General features: G+C 41.5%; 1 protein-coding gene across 1 annotated transcript in view; it reads left to right on the plus strand.

The window, feature by feature from the left end:
• The window catches only part of LTBP1 (latent transforming growth factor beta binding protein 1), a 392,439-nt gene that overhangs the window by 203,596 nt on the left and 169,650 nt on the right, over nt 1–19,193 (plus strand). The gene's annotated exons all lie outside the window — the stretch shown is intronic.

The raw sequence follows: 19,193 nt of genomic DNA on the forward strand, positions 1-19,193 counted from the left end.
GTCCTCATTCTATAATATTAAGTAGTGACCTTTCATAATTGCTCCTGGAAGTCCATGATTGCCTGCTTATATATTTTTTCACTTAAGGTAATTTGTGCCTGAAACGTGTCGGGCATGAGATGTGGTATGGTGAGATGTATTCTGCAAAGATGTTTGAAAACCTTTCTGCCTTTCTGCAGTAGCTTGCAGGTTGTAGGTAGAGAGGAAATTTGACCCCTTTTTGTACTAATAACTTGGCATCTTTTCTCTCCTGATAAAAAATTCATAACTAGAATGGCAATGCAAGAGTTGTTTGAAATGCATTTTAATATTGAATTTACAGGTAACTTTAGGCCTATATTTATATCATAATGTGGGAGAAAGGCTGAATTTTCTTTAAAACTCATTGTTGAATGTACATAGGAAAGGCAATATAAATATATTGGTTCCTCTACCCCAATTACTTTGTGCTACTTGTTTGGGATCACATGATAATGATGTTGATTTGTCCTATGGTTCTCCTCTTGTCATTTGATGTGGTTTGGATCCCCCATGAGAGGATGGGGTAACTGTATTATTATTTAGCTGTTGTTACCTCAATATTAAAAAAAAATTTGTGTGTGGGAAGTATTTGTAGGTAATAGAATCAATTATTACTGCTTTAGAAACCTAGAAAATACTTTTTAGGTACTGGACAAGTCCATGGTAGGGTTATAATCTTTCTTCCAGGGCAGTAAGACAAAATTGGTTTATAGACCCAAACAGAAAAGAGCACCCATGTAGATAGAGTTAAGGGTCTTGGCTACAGCCATGGGCCCAGCACTGTGCTAGGAAACCAGCTTCCTTATCTGTAAGGTAGAGATAAGAATTTGGAGGTCTATCAAGATGAGACAAGGTAATGTGAGCCCCGCTTTGCAAATGTTAGAGAACTCTGCAAATATTAGCTTAGAAGATACTTATCTATCCAGATAGTCAAACTTAAAAATAAAGTAGGTGATTGCTTATGTCCTGTAATTTCAGTAAAGCAAGGAAGGCTTGATTGCCCAAACACAACCTTTATCACCTGCCAGCAGATACCTGAAATATGCCCACTGAAGGGCACCTTTTCTTTGCTCAGTTGAAGACTGGGCTTAAGCAAATGCTTTTTGGGGAAGAAACATCATCAATTTAAATTTAGCTTAGAAGTGAAGACTGGATTCTTGTGCTAAGGGCAGGTTTATTTTTTTTAAGATTTTATTTATTTGACAGAGAGAGAGCACAAATAGGCAGAGTGGCAAGCAGAGGGAGAGGGAGAAGCAGGCTGTCCACTGAGCAGGGCGCCAGATGTGGGACTTAACCCAGGACCCTGGGATCATGACCTGAGCCGAAGGCAGACACTTAACCGACTGAGCCACCCAGGCACCCTGCTAAGGGCAGGTTTTGATAGAGGCAGTGGGCAGAACATAAACTTCATACTTCACAGTGTTGCCCTGGGTTAGCTTTGGAGAGAGAGGATGATTTTGATGCCATTTGCATTGTTTAGTCATTCCAGCTTGGGTTGGTCATGAGAAAGGAAAAAGCAGGTCCTTTTAAAACTACATGCCCAGTATCTTTCTCCCTAATTTCCAAGTTGGAACACAGAGCCTAAAAAGCAAGAAAATGAGGCATTAACAAACTTAGAATTTTTGTATAATAGTAGGGAGATGACTACTAACTAGAAAGGGTAAAAACAAACTATTTACTTTTAAGCCTAAGCTGGACAATACAGTCAAAATGAATTGGATAGTTGGAGTTACCCAAATAATTCGAACTCCGTGGAATACTTTTGCCTTATCTGGATACTTTTCTGACTTTTGGTGTGAATGATCCAGACAGTGATCTCAGTTCTTAATTTATTTTGCATGTGTAGTCACTAATACACAGCTTCAAAATAAGACCTGTTTTCAGAAAACATTCTCAGTGTATATTTGTCTTCTTGTTACTGAGAAGTGTTGCTGGGTGCCTGTGATTGCCCAGTTAATTTGTGTAATTAGGATGATCTAGGTATTTAAAAATACACACTACTGGGGTGCTTGGGTGGCTCAGTTGGTTAAACGTCTGCCTTCGGCTCAGGTCATGATCCCAGGGTCCTGGGTTTGAGTCTGGTGTCAGGGCTTCTTGCTCAACGGGGAGCCTGCCTCTCCCTCTTCCTTTATCCCTCCCCCTGCTTGTGCTCTCTTTCTCAAATAAATAAATAGAATCTTTTTTAAAAAAATATGCGCTACTGGTAAATAGTCAATAGTATATAAGATGTATCCTACAAGGGTGTTGGAAAATACGTGTACTTTTTGCTGTGGTTAGTTTATAAACAAAACTCTAGGAGATGTAGGTAGATTTTGAATGAATTGCAGAAACAACTGCATAAATGCTCACTCAGAGCACATTGCTTTGCTCAGTTTGAAACACTCTTATTAAGCTGCAGATTTTGGCTCTTGGGACTTTGAATGCCTTAGAGTCATCACTAAGCACCTGTGTTTATGTGCTGCCATAAACAGTCATATAGAGAACAAATTTGGCATAATTTGCCCTTGTTTCTATGGCATATTCTAGTAATTAGACGGTAAACTTGGGGTTGAAAACCCAACATGAGCTGTGATCATGTACTTAATTCAGGGAATCTTTGTACAGTAGAATTTCAGGAACTGCTTGGATGGTGGAGGAAAATGTATGACTGGCTAGGAGAGCAAGCTTGCACAGAAGAGGGGGAGAATAATTAAACAAAGGGAAGAGAACAATACAAGAAATGGAGAAAGGAGTGTCAGGAAAGACCAGAGAAGTGAAATAGCTTGGGATCCCCGGCATGCGTCGGCACAGATAAGTGAAGCCCCTTACACCTGAGGCATAGTGCTATATAAACTACTTGGTGTCAAGGTAATAATATTCATGAAGCCCCCTTAACCAGGCAGGCAAAGTCAGAATCATTAGAAGTACGGCAGCTGACGTGATGTGCCTCCCAACGTGATACAGTGTGGAGTTTACACATCATCCTTGAAGTCTTCTTGCCAAAAATGTTTAACCTGAATCTAATCAAGCCCTTACACCTTTATCTCTCCAGCTCATAGGGAATGAGGAAGCCAACTAAAAATATCACACACCTGCCTCCTCCATCAGATTCATAATGTAGGATATTATTGCCTGGTTTCTTCAAAAAATCTTCTCATGGGAAAAAAAAAAAGGCAGAGTGACTTTTCTAGAAAGAGACAAAGAGACACAATAACAAATGTAACATATGAAGCTTAATCAAATCCTGGTTAGAAAAACACACACATGGAACACCTGGCTCTAAAGGGCATTTGGGGAACAATTGGGGAAATCTAAATAGGACTGGATATTAGATGATACTTCGGAATTACTATTATTTAGGTATGATAATGATGTTGGGGTTATGTAGGACCGTGTCCTTATTCTTGAGAGATGAATGTTGAAAGTTTTAGGGGTAAAATGCCATGATGTCTATAATTTATTTTCAAATGCATTTTACACAGAAATATGGCAAAGTTTTGACTGTTGTTGACTCTGAGAGGTGAGTATTCAAGTGATCACTGTGTTATTCTTTGAATAAGAGTATTTGAAAACTTCTTGAGGAAAAGAAACAGAAAAGTGATCATTTTCTCGACTTGAGAGTAATTGAATTTTAAGCTGAACTTAAAAGTTGTAACTTTGATACATTTTATGAATTTTAAGAAAGTAATTTTGGAAGTTTCAACTTAGGAAAGACTGGGGTGGGTGGATGTGGAAATGGTAGACATGAGGAGGGCCAGGGAAGAGAAGTTGGCCTTGGTCCATTTGTGAATTGACCAGGGTCCAGTCTAAGAAGTGAAGTTGAAAATAAAGATGAATCTCTGAGCTTTTGTGAAGAATCAAGCATCAGGATTTGATTATGGGCTGTGGCAAAGAAAAAGATGGTGATGAGTTGGACCATTCTGAAATTCCTTGCTTCAGAAATCAGATAAATGCTCACTCTCATTGATTAACTGGCCCCGGGGGAGGATTGTAAGGTGAAGATGAGTAACTACATCTTTGTTTTAAGCAGCCCCATCCTTGACTGACATCAAGAATGGTGTATTCTTGCATATCAATTGGGAAACCCAGTGTTGTTTCAGAGATGGAATGAGAATGGATGAATGGACAAGATTTAGTAGGCAGCAAGTAGATCTAGTGGTGATAAAATCATGAGAACAGAGGACATCTCTTTGGCTTGTATTATGAAGAGAAAAGAGCAGGAATGATGTGATTGGAAATTTACAATGTTTTTCACTTTGACAGAGTGTGTCAAGATACAAGGGCGGGAGGTGAAGTGGGGAGGAGGAAATCATCCTATTGTTAGTTGCTGTTACAGAAAGTGATGTTCCATCTTTTGAGTCCTAAAAATAATTTCTTGTTCTTCAGACCATATAAAGTATTTATTTCTGTGTGAATCGGCTGGGTACAGGCATCATTAAATTCATGTTAAAGTATTAAAAGGATAGAAAATAGTGGAACGTATGGTGTGGCTAAGAGGACTGGGTTTCTTGAATGTCAGTCCAATTTGAAGCAATCAGTCAGCAAGTTATAATTTTGGCACTTAGGTATCTGTGCTACCTGAAGTAAATTGTGATACATGTTTGAAAACATTCTGGAGGGTTTGCTTACTGTATAGATCAAATTAGAATTACATCTCCAATGGCTACAATTACCAACTACTTTTAGGAAAAATCTCATGTCATTTCAAATGCTTAAAACTTGAACATTTCCATGCTAGTTCTCATCTCTAAGGAGAGGCCAAATTTCAGAAAATACCCCTCCAATTTCTTTTTCCCTCACAGGGACATTGAATATGTATACCTTTTCCATTGTACACGGGTTTCCTTTGTTTTAAATTGGTTCTCTTAACAGTGACCTAAATTTGAAACTTACTTGGCATTTGAGTTTTTGGTTGTTTTAAGCATGTTTTATTTGTTGCCCAGTTGCTGGAAACAAACATTTGCAGAGACCTAATGATGCCAGATGGTATGAAAAGACCTTGTCTGAGAAGTGTTTAGAATCATGATGTAGGGCTTGGGGTCCAGCGTCCATGCTTGGGTCTGCCATTGCCCAGTTGTGCAGTCATGTGCTCTTTGTTAAACATGGGAACATGCCCCTTAATTAGACACAGACATTACAAAACGAGACAAAAAATTCAAGTACTTCAAGACCTTCCTGTTGCAAATGCCAAAAGAGCAGAAAATTCCACATATAAACACCTGAGTTAACTAAGAACAGAAATACTGGAAAACCTGAAGTAGGTGTAAACAGAAAAGATATTTTTAGTACAGTGCTTTAGCACAGATAAAGATGATCGAACAACATGCAAACCCGCTTTTGTAGTTTGCAAGTATAAAATGTTCATAAGTTAAAAAAAAAAAAACCATAAGAAACAAACTCTAAGATTAAATTCTCTAATACGCATTCTGTAGAAAAAAATAATCCTCGTGTGGATTAGGAAGAAGAGAAAGGAGCAGTACTTGCTGTGAAGTCCAGAAATTATTGGAAAAGCCTTTCTTTCCTTTAATTCCTGCTCATACAAATAATAAGAGCTGGGGCAAAACTGAGTTAAAGCACCCAAGAATTATTTGGGGGATCCTCTTAGAGGTTCCAGAAGTTGTTCTAACAGTTCTCTTTAGACAGGAAAATGGAAACAGAATGGGCCTTTGGAGAAATAATTGGATATAATTGGAAATAGGTCTTTTTTGGCAGATAAATTCAATAACATCCCCAGTCTCTAAACCTTAGTAATAAGACACACACACACACACAGTTTTTGAAGGGTCAAACAGATGCACTTAACTTTTGTTTTAAAAAAATTTTTTTAAGTAAACATGGAGAAATTAACAGGAAAGTGTGAGCTCATCAAAGTGGAAACTATCCTAATTATGGCTGAAAGTACTTTTTAAAAAAGTCTCAATTCTTCTGTGACAGGACTTTGAAGAAAAATATTTCTTGGTTTCTACCACACAGAAGCGGATGAGAAAGTAGGGAAACAGATACCAGGCCTGTCAGTCCCACATGGCAGAAAAAAAATACAGATGGATGCATAGACAGCCATGTGGATTGTTACCGCTCTACATATAGAGACAGAGACCAGACTTTGAGAATCTCTTCTCAGTGATGGAAAATGAATTTAGTGCTCAATTAAAGGGTCTGGGACATTAAGTTCTGCTTAGAAATCTTTAGTTTTCCACAGAGTCACCTCTGCTGTGACCGTTAGTGTTGTTGGAATGAGGTGTAAAGCTAAGATGAAATAGCTGGTTGAGGATATTCTGATGGGGATGGTGCCAGAATCATTGTAACACTTTTCATATGGGTTATTTCCCTCAACTGAGGCCACAAGTGACATAAGGAGCTGAGACTTCTTTTTTTTTTTTTAAAGATTTTTTATTTATTTGTCTGAGAGAGAGAATGGGAGACAGAGAGCATGAGAGGGGGAGGATCAGAGGGAGAAGCAGACTCCCCGCTGAGCGGGGAGTCCGATGCAGGACTCGATCCCGGGACTCCAGGATCATGACCTGAGCCAAAGGCAGTTGCTTAACCAACTGAGCCACCCAGGCGCCCTGGAGCTGAGACTTCTAAAGAAGGAATAATGATAAGACATTTTGCCAAAGACGCTTGGCCCCTCGCGGATGTATTATCCCCTTCTGTGGGAGGGGGGATGGAGTGTCCCAGGCAGGGTCACCAGTGGGTACAGGTGTGCATGCAGCCCTCGCCCCTTCCCCATTTGCCCAGCCACATGCTTTGAGGGGCAGGGCCGTCCCAGGTGAACTTGGCCTTCATCTTCTTGCAGACGTACTGCTGGGCAGTGACTGGGGAAGGCTGGGCCAGGGCTACCAGACATCTGCCTTCTCTGTGAGCAGAGAGCCCCACTGGGGTGTGCTGATTGCATTTACTGAAGTTTGGCCTCCTTCGGGTGGAATAAGTCATTAACACCAGGCACTTCCTATGACATCTGGGTTTTTCTTCAGTATCCCACTCAAATACTCCTTTGGCATAATCTAAGAAGTACTTAATTGAGTGTTAGTGAGTCTGGTTGTCTCCAATGGCTCTAAAGTGGCCACCTTGCCGAAGCTTACCTGTGTCAACAGCAGAGGTATCCCTGAACGTGTCCCACACATATCAGTGATGGGAGCCTGGAGCTCTCCAGCAGTGGCTGGTCTTGTTCCAGCAGCCTCTGCCAGACCTCCTTCGTGCAGGGCCCCTCTTCCTTCGAGTTGAAAGGATCAGTAAAGACAGGGATAAGATCCAAAGGGAGAAAGAGCTGCAGGAAAGGGAGCATGTCTGCATGTCACTGGGCTTCTGCCAGGGGCAGGGAGAACTGCTAGTTTGATTTGGATTGAGTGTGGGACTGAGACATTAGGATAATCAAAATAAAGATTCTTAGAACTGAAGTAGAGTCTTTCAGAGAATGGACGATGACCCAGACATTACCCTTCCTACTGCCTAATACCATTCTTCACCCAGGCCAGAGTCTTCTGGGTGCCTACGAGTGTCCAGAAGTGTTCACTCCTTTGAGTGTTCACACCGCTTGACCTGTTTCATAGACACGTTTACATTTCCTGGGTCCTCCTCAAGCCCTTGATCTCAGATGATTTTCATTTTATTGGCAATGAAAATGCCTTTATCATGACATGGAATATCAAATTTCCTTGTTTTATACCTCTAGGCTCACTAAAATAATATATCCTATTAATAATTAGACTCCCATGTTTGCTGAGCAACAGGCATTGAAATGAATTATGGGGCAGTTGAGAATGGAAGCATGTGAGGTCAGTTCAGATACTGGCAACGTGGTATGATTTTGTGGTCATGATATTTGACGATGACAATTCTGAGTATGTTGGAAGTAGTTTTAAGGGACCAAGGCTTGAGTTGCCGGTTGATTTGGGCTCTGTACATTACAAAAATGTTTAAGGAGTTGCAGCTGATATTCTAGGGTCTGTTGTTTCTTGGCTTTGTCTACATGATCCCTTAGAATTGAGATTTGCTAAAACAAAGTGGAATCATCTGGTTTACTTAAAAAAAAGAATCGAAATAAACCTCAGTCCCCTGGAATCTGACCCATAAATTTGTGGAGAACAAAGCAGCATTGCCCTGTGTTGAGAGATTACAGGATGACTCCCCTGCGCTGCCCTGCCCCTTCTCCCACAATGATGATAGTACAGGGTTCTTTTTTTTTCTCATCCTTCCATTTTTTTTCTCCTGTTGTCTCCTTTTATATATCAGAAAAGGTATATATAAGATAGAATATTCTGTCGCATTGAGGTCTTTGTTTATGAGACTGTCTTTATTCTAGTGATGCTGTTGTGCAAACAGACTTGCAATTTCTATTTTGAAGTAGTTGTTTTGGAATCCGTTTATGAGCTGCATAAGAAAATTAGACTGTCTTTGATCTTCTGCAGCTCACTCATTTGCTAGAGCCTCAATGGATCGAAGGCTTCCAATGGTCAATTCAGCCTCCAGCAAGCAAGGATTTGCACCATTGAGGATATTTAAAATAGTATGTCTTCAGCCCTGAAGAGAATTCTGAAATCCAGACAGAGGAGCTCTAAATATTTTGAACGAAAACAGCAATGCTTTCAAGATGACACTTTGAAGAGGTCTGGTTTAGAATGTTCAGGCTTTAACGGAGTTGTTCAGAAAATGGTATGAACGTTCTGGGGCTTAGGGGCAGGCATCCTAGTAAGACAGTGCATTTGTATAAAATTGATAGCTGATGGAGAATGTTGACATTTATGGCCTTACTTGACCTTTAAAACACAAGGAAAAGTTGGTATATTTGTCTCCCATTTACTTATGTGAAACCCCAGGCTCAGAAGTAGGGACTAGCTCTGTTGGGGTTTCCAGGTCCATAGATCTTTCTCCGTTTTGCAAACTCGCCATATCTCTGGCCCTCGGTTTTGTTCGTTTTTCAAATAACTTTGGCTGAGAAGACTACCACGGCCTTTTTTAGCCCTGCAGTCCTCTGATTGTGATAATTTTGACGTCTTTCTTCTTTTCCACCATGGTCCTACGTGCTGCTGAGAGTTACATATGCACAGGATCTGTGGACAGAACAAACTGCACAAACATCAAATACATCAAGACCTACAGTGATCTCCCAAATCCAGCCTGACCCGAGAGCCTCCACTCCAATGTTGGCTCCTCCAAAAAACTTTCCAATCCTTCAGCCCACGTTCTCTCTCTCCTCCCTCAACTCTTACTGCATTTGGAATCCAATCAGACCATTTTGAATGTAATTATCTTCAAATTGTTGTTTTTGATCCTCTTTTCCCCACAAGGCTGTGCTGCTTGTGAGGGCAGGGCCATTTAGGAATTGACTCAGTGCTGGGCAGAGAGGAATAGTCAGTAAATATGTTATTAGGTTCAGCTAGGTTGTGCGGCTGTCCTAAATGAACATAACAAAAGCTTGCATTTTGCAGAGAGCTCTGTGCTAGATCTCTCTGAGCTTCAGGCTGATGGGCTTCCGCCATGTTAATGCTTGCTGTCTGGAATATGTGGCCTCCTTAATTCCTACAATGGGGAGAAAGAGGTGCTGCAGGGGACACTCCTTTTCCTACAACCCTTGTTTCAGAATGAGTCACTTGGCCCTGCCTGTCAGGGCTATGGACTCAATTGTGGCCCTCCCAAAACATATGTTGAAATCTCAAACTCCGATGTGACTTTATTTGGAGATAGAGTCAATAAGGAGGTAATTAAGATTCAGTGAGATTATAAGGGTGGAGCCTTGAGATGACAGAATTAGTGTCCTTTTAAGAAGTGATACCCGAGAACTCCCGACTCCCGTTCTCTGCCATATGTGGACACAGCAAGATGGCAGCCTCCTACAAGCAAGGAAGAAAGACCTCACCGGAATTGGCCATGCTCATACGTCTTGCCCTTTAGGCCTGTAGAGCTGTGGGAAAATGGTCTTCTGTTATTTAAACCCCCCAGTCTGGGATATTTTGTTAACAGTAGTCTGAGCTGACTGATGGTAGTTAGGAAGCCGGCATATGCGAGGAAGCTGGGACAAGTGGTTCTTCGGTGAGCAGTGAATGTGCCCACCACAAGCGGCAGAGTGTGGTCAAGACAGACCTGGTTTCCTGCTCCCAGGGAACTAAAGAAACCTATTAATATGATTTGTGGCATTTAGTTTTTCTACACTATTTGCAACCAAACCACAGGTAATTATTAGTTTTGAGTTCTGTGTACTTGGATAAGGCACAGAAAACCTGGGAGCGTAACCAGATGAGGCACGTGTTAAAATTTGCACAATGGTATGAGGCCCAAAATGTTTTTTGTTCCTTGCATGATCTCTACATAGACAAAAAAGAACCTGAGAAGCACTGAAGCTTAATATAGAAAATTTCCCTCAATACAGTTGTAGAAAGAAGTATTGGGGAAAAGAGGCCTTTATGGTCATCATTTTGGGAGTGATCCGGTTGTCATGGTAATAATAACTGTGTCTGTATGCCCCTCTTTATTTCCCCCTCAACACGAGTCTGTCTTTTTAGTCACATCCTTGGTAATGGAACTTTGAATAAATTTCATGTTCTCACCATCGAGTGCTAGGATTTATGATGTGATTTGTGTTGTTTTGCTGCAAGGACAGACTAACGGGAATTATGATGTCAGAGTATAATCATGACAATACTTACTCTTTTCACAATGTAAGAATAGCAAGATACATATATCACGACTGTTGAAATGCTCAAATCATGGTAGAGATGGAGGAAATATCTCAAATTTAATTGTTTCTTTAGAACAGATGTCAAGCAGAATCAGAAGTTTCATGCTTAGGAATTTTTTCCCCCCTTTGTAGGTTACTTTTTACAACCGTTTCTGCCTTCGTGTAACTTTTAAAATACCATTTCATAAACTAGAGCAGTTGTCTGGAATTCCTTAAAGCCCATGGTTTGGCTTCAGCAGGCTTTAAACAAATACACTGTCAGAAATCAATGTGGATACGTTTCCAGCAGTTAATGCCCTAGTCACAGTAGATATTTTGTAAAATCAATAGCCTGAAATATCAGAGGATTATGGTTGTATCAGATACCCCAAATGCCTAACATTGTTTTAATTACTCTAATAAAAGAAAGCTGGGTGGATAAAAAAAAAACCCAAAAAAAACCTTGCCTATAAAGAATGTTCTGCTCAAGCCAAAGCAAATTTTTTACAAGTTCTTTTAGAAAATCTGGAAGTATTTAAGCGTTTTCCTCTTCTTATGAGACAATGCCTGTTACACCGCCAGTGCTCTGTCGTACGATATTCTCCTTTATGACAACAGGCTTTTAGGACAAGTTGATCACATATGTTGCTCTAGTTGCATTAATGATAGGCTTAGATATTTGGACCCTCTTTCCTACTGGCACATAGAAATAAACATATTTTAATGTTCTAGTGCATGGACACTGAAGAGCTCTCCCGAGGTTTTCCAGTTTAGTTTGGGGCCACGGTCAGTCCAGAGGCTACAGGAACTCCGTTTAGCTTGGAAGATGGGCAGAAGTCACTTTGCCGGAGTGGAGATGTGTTTGTATCATAGTGAAAAAGATTGATGATAGGAATAAAGAAGAGCTGTGACAGAGGTTTGGATGAATCCACCCCATTATATACAGTTAGAACTTCCCCGTAAGGGACCTCATTCTGGTTTTTATGAAAAGAAGTCCAGGATTTCCAAAAAAGGGATTCACATTCCTCAACCAAATTTAGAGTACTGAGGGTAGAGCTTCTGTTTGCCAGAAAACCTCAGTTTTGTGCCAGAACGTTGGAATAAGATCATCTAGCTCTGGATGGAGATGAACATCTCAACTGCATAGGTGGGATAATTTACAGGACACCCATGCAGTATGGGGTGATCAGTCATAACGTGACTTTATAATGGGTCACAGCTCAAGATATGCAAAATCTGCATCTCCATGACTATCTTGAATAATTTCTGATACTTTGCCTCTTGATAATCACAATGCAATTCGTTATAATTACTATAATCTAGAAAATAGCTGTTTAAGAGCTGAGACTATTTTCAGGAAGACAGAGCTACCTTTTTTTGTGAATACTGGCTATCAGGAAAGGGGTGAGCATGAAGTAGGGTCAGGAAGAGGAGACCCATACTGATTATCACTGATCACACTGATCTAGGCCAAGGTGTGATGTTAGGACTGGCAAACAGGCAGCATCATGTAATGTCCTGTATCCATCTGGCCAGACAGGGGACATTTAAGGAACACTGACCTTCATAGGATTTCCCTGACACGGCAAAGCATTCCACTCCTAGCTCCCTGGTTATTCTCTACCTCTGCACTGGAGCCTTTATAAAATCATAGAATGTAGGCACATCATTGAGGATTAGCATCCTTAAAACTTTGTTGATGAGGAGGCTAAAGTCCAGAGAAGTGAATTAGTTTGCTTCACGTCTGGTATTGACTTTGAGGTTGGTGAGGACTAGAACTGAGCTTTGTGGTTCCTACTTCACTGTTCTTTGTACTATTTCATCCTGGCTCTTAGGCCATCTCTTTTGGACATGGAGTATTCACAAGAAACCATTGCTATCTGTATACATTGGCTCAGGCTGCCATAACAAAATACCGTAGTCCGGGTAGCTTACACAACCAAAACTTACTTTCTTACAGCTGGGGAGACTGGAAGTCAGATCGAGATGCTCACAGATTCAGTTACTGGTGGGGCTGTTTTCCTGGTGTCCAGACACCCACCTTCTTGATGTGCTCATGTGGTAGAAAGAGAGGGAATCTGTGCTCTGTCTTCATTCCCCTCCTTCTAAGGACACTAATCCCATCATGGTGGCTCCACTCTCATGACTTCATTTAAACCTAATTACTTCCCCTCTATAGAACAGACTGAGGGTTGATAGAGGGGAAGTGGGCAGGGGATGGTCTCAGTGGATGATGGATATTAAGGAGGGCACTAAATGCCACTTATGATGGGCACTGTTATATGTAAGTGATGAGTCACTAAATTCTACTCCTGAAACCAGTATTCCACTGTATGTTAACTAACTAGAATTTAAATAAAAATTTGAAAAAAAATTAATTAAAAATAAATAAATAAATAAATTAGGCATAGTAAGAGATTAGCAATTATAACAATATACTGTAATAAAAGTTATATGAATATGGAAAAAAATAAAAATAAACCTAATTACTTCCCAAAGGCCCCACCTCCCTATGTCATCACATTAGAGCTCAGGGCTTCAGCATAGGGATTTGGGGGATGAGGCACATATTCAGTGGATAACACCAGCTGAACCTAGAAGGACAGATATATTTCTGGGACCTGTTTTAGTGAGTTCCATGTTCTGCAGTGTTTTATGACTAAGCCCTGGGTGCTTGTAGGCAAGAGGTGCAGAGTGGGCTCTGCTATTCTGGCTTCATGGTCTTGATCTTTTGGCACCAAGACATGGTGGGTGACCAAAAGGATCTGGATGTCCCCAAAGTGAAATTTGCTACTTGAACATTGATATTAACTGGTTGAATTATGTAATTCAGTGACATCATGTGTTTCTTGAGGAGAATTAAAATGAAATCCATACAGTTAGAAATCTTCCATAGCATTTATTCTTTGAGCATTTATTTTTTCACTAGCCAGAGTACTTTTGTGAAAACTTGAACATTTTTAGCAAAATTGTAATATCTTCTTTTTCTTTTCACATTTCTTTTCTTTCTTTTTTTTTTTTTTTAAAGATTTTATTTATTTATTTGACAGAGAGAGAGAGAGACAGAAAAGAGAGGGAACACAAGCAGGGGGAGTGGGAGAGGGAGAAGCAGGCCTCCTGCGGAGCAGGGAGCCTGACGCGGGGCTCAATCTCAGGACCCTGGGATCATGACCTGAGCTGAAGGCAGACGCTTAATGACTGAGCCACCCAGGTGCCCCTTCTTTTCACATTTCTGTATCTAAATTATTTTTATATCTCTTTTCTTGATGAATTGAATCTGGGACATTGTATACTGAATAATTGTTAGGTTACTTAGTCCTTTGTTAAATCAACCTGGGTTTCTAGGTGAGGGTCCTAGAGAAAGGGATCTAACATTGTGAGCCTAGTGCATGCTGGCCATCTAACTGTCTCATATGTATTGTCTCAGTCCTCTTGAGAGCTCTGTGAAAATGGGCACTTTTAGTTATGTTTTATATTGGAGAATATAGGCAATGAGAGGTTGAGAGTTTTGCCATGGTAATAATATATGTGGTAACTGGTCAAGTCAGCCAACGTCAACCCGTGTTGGTCCAACCTCAAAAGCTGTGCTCTTACCATTTACTCTGTTATGGATCATCTTTACACTACTCACTTGGTCCACAGGGACTGTGATTGTGTGGAAAGGTCAATTTCACCTTCAGAGAGCACCAATTCTAATGGACACAGAGATGCCTGGGTGTGTGCTTTGTGGGGGATAGCATTTGTTGGGGAAAGAGCTCTTTTTGTGCTGAACTTAAAAACTCCCTTGTGGGGCACCTGGGTGGCTCAGTTGGTTAAGTGTCTGCCTTTGGCTCAAGTCATGATCCTGGAGTCCCTGGATGGAGCCCTGCATTAGGCTCCTTGCTCAGCAGGGAGTCTCCTTCTCCATCTGCCCCTCACCCCACTCATGGGCACGCACACGAGATCTCTCTCTCTCTCACATAAATAAATAAAATCTTTAAAAAAAATAAAACCTCCTTTGTGCTCTTTCCTTGAGGAGAAGTATTGCTACTAGTCCTTTAATAATTATCCAATTTTGGTTTTTTTTGGTCCTCTGATAACCTTTCATGTTGACTTTAAATGTAATTTCTTCCTCCCCCCACTCCCCCATGAACAATATACTCTATGCTGATAATTCTTTTTTACTCTTGAGGGGAAGTTGCAGATGTAGAGAACTATACTTATATAAAAACAATTTTTTCCTTCTCTTTCTCCTCCTCTTTATCAATATTTCTGTGTTTGCCATTACTTCAAAGATGCCAGATATTTCCCTGGAAGCAATCCAAAACTTTTTGCTTTGGGAAAAGGAACTATCTTCTGATCAGTTTGGTACCTAACCACAAACTGAATCCCAAATTTGGAAAATTCTCCATGGCTCAGCTCTGCCTCATTCTCTGACTTTCCCCACCCACTCTCTCTGTTCCTCTGTCTTTGGCCTGCCTTCCTCCACCCTTCCCCTCCCACCCACCTGCCCCTGGGTCCTCTCCCAGTTGGTGGTCAGTCTTGGGCTTAGCTAGAGCTGCTCCATCTCTTTGGAATCTGTCTCTCCAGTCCAGCGGCTGAGTCACTGTCTTGTTTCAGCTCTTGCTTAAACACAGTCCTGCATACTCTTGCAAGAGTTGCAGTGAGTCAGCCTTCTCTGTTCTTTCATGTTTTACTTCAGTGCATTTAAAAAATCTGTATCACTTCAACATTTTTAAGTTGTATTTTTTTTTTGGCTCCAGTGCCTTATTCTCTTTGGGAAAACATTCTTTATTTAAACTCAGTATTTTATGCTTTATTGTAGAATGGTTCCTGATCACAAAGTAAAACGAGTTCTGTACGTGTGATAAATGATAATTCCCAAGAGTATTTTGATATTGTCATTTTAAAATGTCTTAAATAGGAAGACTAAATAGTAGGTCCTTGACATGGTGGCCATCTCCATTGAGTGGCCCTTTTACTAGTGGAATATCTGAACCGTTTTAATAAATGTATGCTAGGAAGCTAACAGATAGCCAGCTCTTGAACATTTTCTAGGTTGTACTCAACACGGGACACCAGCTGAGAGGGCAGACGAGGATTCAGCCCACGCTCTGTTTACTGAATGCTATGTCCTGATGCACAACACACCTTAAGGGTCACTTTTTTCCAGCCCCTGCACAGGAGCTGAAGGGATAGGGCAGACAGACATCATTTAATCTCGCCACAATCCTTTGCTGTTGGGATTATTGTCCCATTGTCCCATTATTAGCCCAGAGAGGCTGGACAGTCTGGTGAACATCTCACTGCTCCTGAGAGAGAGTGGGGATTTAGATCCAGGTTTGCTAATTATAATCCAGCATGCTCTTCTTTTACCCACCACTGGATCTTCCTTCCCCAGATCCCGGCAAAACACAGCAAACACTCTTAGAATGAGGATACTGTGGGTACTAGTAATTTTAAGGCATGAAAATTAAATCTTATGAAGCCATGCTCCAATATTTATCACAGCCTCCTCAAATTACCATTCATCTCTGGAGCATCTCCAGTGGTGAGTTTTTAATTGACAAAAATGACGGGTCTTGGTTGCCAAATGGTAAGTTTTGAACTATCATTCCTGCTCATGTATTTATAGGGAGATCTAAAAACAAGGGCAATCACAGCTTAACTTTGAGGATCAAGAAAGTGCCAATGTAGTACCTCAAAGCTGAGGTTGAAGTCTGAAGTTTTCTCAGCTGGGTCAAGATTTAGAAAAGTACATTATTCCACAGTCTGTTTATTCTTAACAATTACTTTAAAAATTAAAGGTTTTCGTGCCATCGCGTGTGATAATTTTGTGTTATAAAAGGTAAAACACAGCTATTCATGGAGCAATTGTAACAATTCTTGAATAGCTTTACCTTTGGAGACATAGTGCTGATACAGGGAGGAAGGAAAGGTCCCTGAATTATTTTCTTGCACTCAGTCTTCTAAGAATCATGGCCAGTGCACTGGTGAATTGGGGCTGGGGGTAGCTCTATGTTTTTCTCTTTTCTGTCTAGTTTACATAAGTCCTGTAGGAGGAAGCTCAGCCTGGGGTGAGCATCTCTGGAGAGACTAATGTGAGGAAGGAAGGAAGACTTTAAAAAAGATGGTTAGGAGTGCATCTACCCAGACACAGTCCTGGACACAGATGTGAGAGCAACAAAAGTTCTTCAGGTTGGCTCCAGTGTCTCGTAATCTGCCTTTTCTAAATCAAGTAATGTGACCTATCAGTAGGTATTGAACACAGAACCCCAGACCTGGCAGAAACCATAGAAGTCACCCACTTCATATCCTGGACATTCCTGCCTGGTGGTCCTCCAGCTTCTGCTCCCAGTGAAGATGTCAGCATCTTCCATTGCTGAGGAGCATTCACTGTCAAAAAGGTTTCCTGCTGAATGACATAAATCCTCTCTTCCTTTGATTTGTGGCCTTTAGTCCTGCTCATCCCTTTATCACGCACCTGGCTTCGGCCAACAAGCTTGCTTAACATATCTCAATTCCGCCATCATGGTCATACCATGATGAGGAGAGTCTCGCCTCTCCTTTCTTCGCTTGTCGCTCACAGGACCTGGTTATCAGAACCAGCACTGTTCTGCTTGCTGCTCTAGGTGGTTCGTGCTTTTGCCGAACCTAGCACGGACGTGTGGAGTAACAGTGTCCCCGGTGTGCAGCCCGAGGGTGGGTGAGGTTTTTGAGGAGCTCCAGCACAACGCTCATTTGACAGGATAGATTTTTCTTTCTGGCTTGAGACAGCTCAATATTGGTTGTAAATTTTTTAGTACATTTCTTCTGGATGGCTTATACATAAGAGATGCCTTGAAATGAGAGATAGGCTTTCTCTGAAAATGTGGTGAATGAGTCACATAGGAGAAATTCCATTTGTGTTTTTAACTTGTCAAAAATCACCTCAATCTGGGCATAAAAATGCAGGTGGGCAGAGCCCGTCTTGGGTCCTTGGGATGGTGTTTCATGAAGAAGCAGAATCCACTACTTGTAGAGAAGGGCATTCTGAATGCTAACTCCTCCTGTTCTTCGTGATTCTCCCCAAAGTGACCTTTAGTGTGGAGGAGAAAAGATCCTCTTCCCCCTTCTTTTTCCTCTGGCTACTTCCTACATCCAAGTCAGACCTCATGGTGGTAGGTGTAATCTCTTGTGTGAGAGCCTGCCTGTGCCCACAAAGATCTCTCAGGCTTTTTCTGGCTCGCATGGAAGCCTCTTCATAATTAACTACCTCAAGGGGCATGTGTGAGACTTTGTGCCTTGTTATAAGCCTGACTTCATCCCTTGCAGCCTATTATTATCTTGTGCAGGCCCAGTTTTGAGAAGAACACACAGTTTCGTGGTACCACCTACACCGTCATTTATTTAATCGATTTGGATGGTTTGTGCTGCTCTTGGCCTTGGACCTGCAAAAACAAAGCCATGGGATAAAGCAGCCCGAATCCTGTAATGAAAATCTTGTACCTTTTCTGAGGCCTGGTAGAGAGAGAGGATTTATTTTTACCCTACCAAATAAAACATTCTAGGAATCTGAGGTGAAAATTGGATTTTAACTGCTACTAAAATTTTGAGCATATAAAATCCCCAAGTGTTGAAAGTTTTACTTGATGAAGAGAAGAACCTGAAGAGTCTGGTACAAGAATGATCTACATCTGAGGTACACTGGTGTCTTGATAAAACTGGGAATGAACAGGAGGCACCCTGGCAGCAGAATGCAGCAGTGGAGACAGACCTCTGTGTTCTCAACATCATCGCTGGTTTCCAGTCTTAGACCCATAGCACAGTTCTCTCTTCCTTCCTCCTGCTTCCTCTTTCAGATGTAAGCCTTCTGTGACTGAGCCGAAGGAGTCCAGGAACGACCTGAACCCAGCCACTGTCTGCTTTTCTTCTGTCAGGTTCTTATTTGTTGGTGTGTTCACGTTCCTCCCCATCTCCCTGCCCTCTCTCCCCCACCCCCCAAACCCCCATCATTTACTGTCTTCGAGAGCACACAACATCCTGTCAAAATCTTGTTAAAAACCACAAAAACCTAAGGACTTCAGAACTAGGATGGAACTAAACCTTCATTAACTGTGCCGGGCCTTCCCTGGCTTTGTTTTACGATTTCGGACCTGTAGTCACTTACAGCCTCCGTCAGAATGCTGTCTGCCTGGACCCGTAGGCCTGCCAGGTGCCTGGCGTCCCCTGCCCTTCTAAGGGTCACCACCTGCCCAGACTCTCTGTCACCGTGTTGCGCTCACTAGCCTGGGTGTGTTTGCTACCTTTTCCTGGTTTTCACAGAGCCACTGCTTGTCTGGATGGACCGCAGCTGGGTTGTTTCTTAGTTCCTTGGATTGTTTGCTCCTTCCTTCGTTCAGAATTTATTGAGCATGGGCACTGTGTATTGGGATATAAAGATACGTAAGATACATCTGCATTTAATTAAAAAGCGTAGCGGAGGCAGTGGATCTGTGCAGTGTGCTGTGGGGGGAAGAGAAAGGAGGAGCTCGCTGAAGCTGAGGAGACAGGAGGCTTCGCCATGACAGCCTTTCAGAGC

Source organism: Mirounga leonina, unplaced genomic scaffold, assembly GCF_011800145.1.
Source record: "Mirounga leonina isolate KUSES-001 unplaced genomic scaffold, KU_Mleo_1.0 Mir_125, whole genome shotgun sequence".
In the NCBI taxonomy this organism is placed as follows: domain Eukaryota; kingdom Metazoa; phylum Chordata; class Mammalia; order Carnivora; family Phocidae; genus Mirounga; species Mirounga leonina.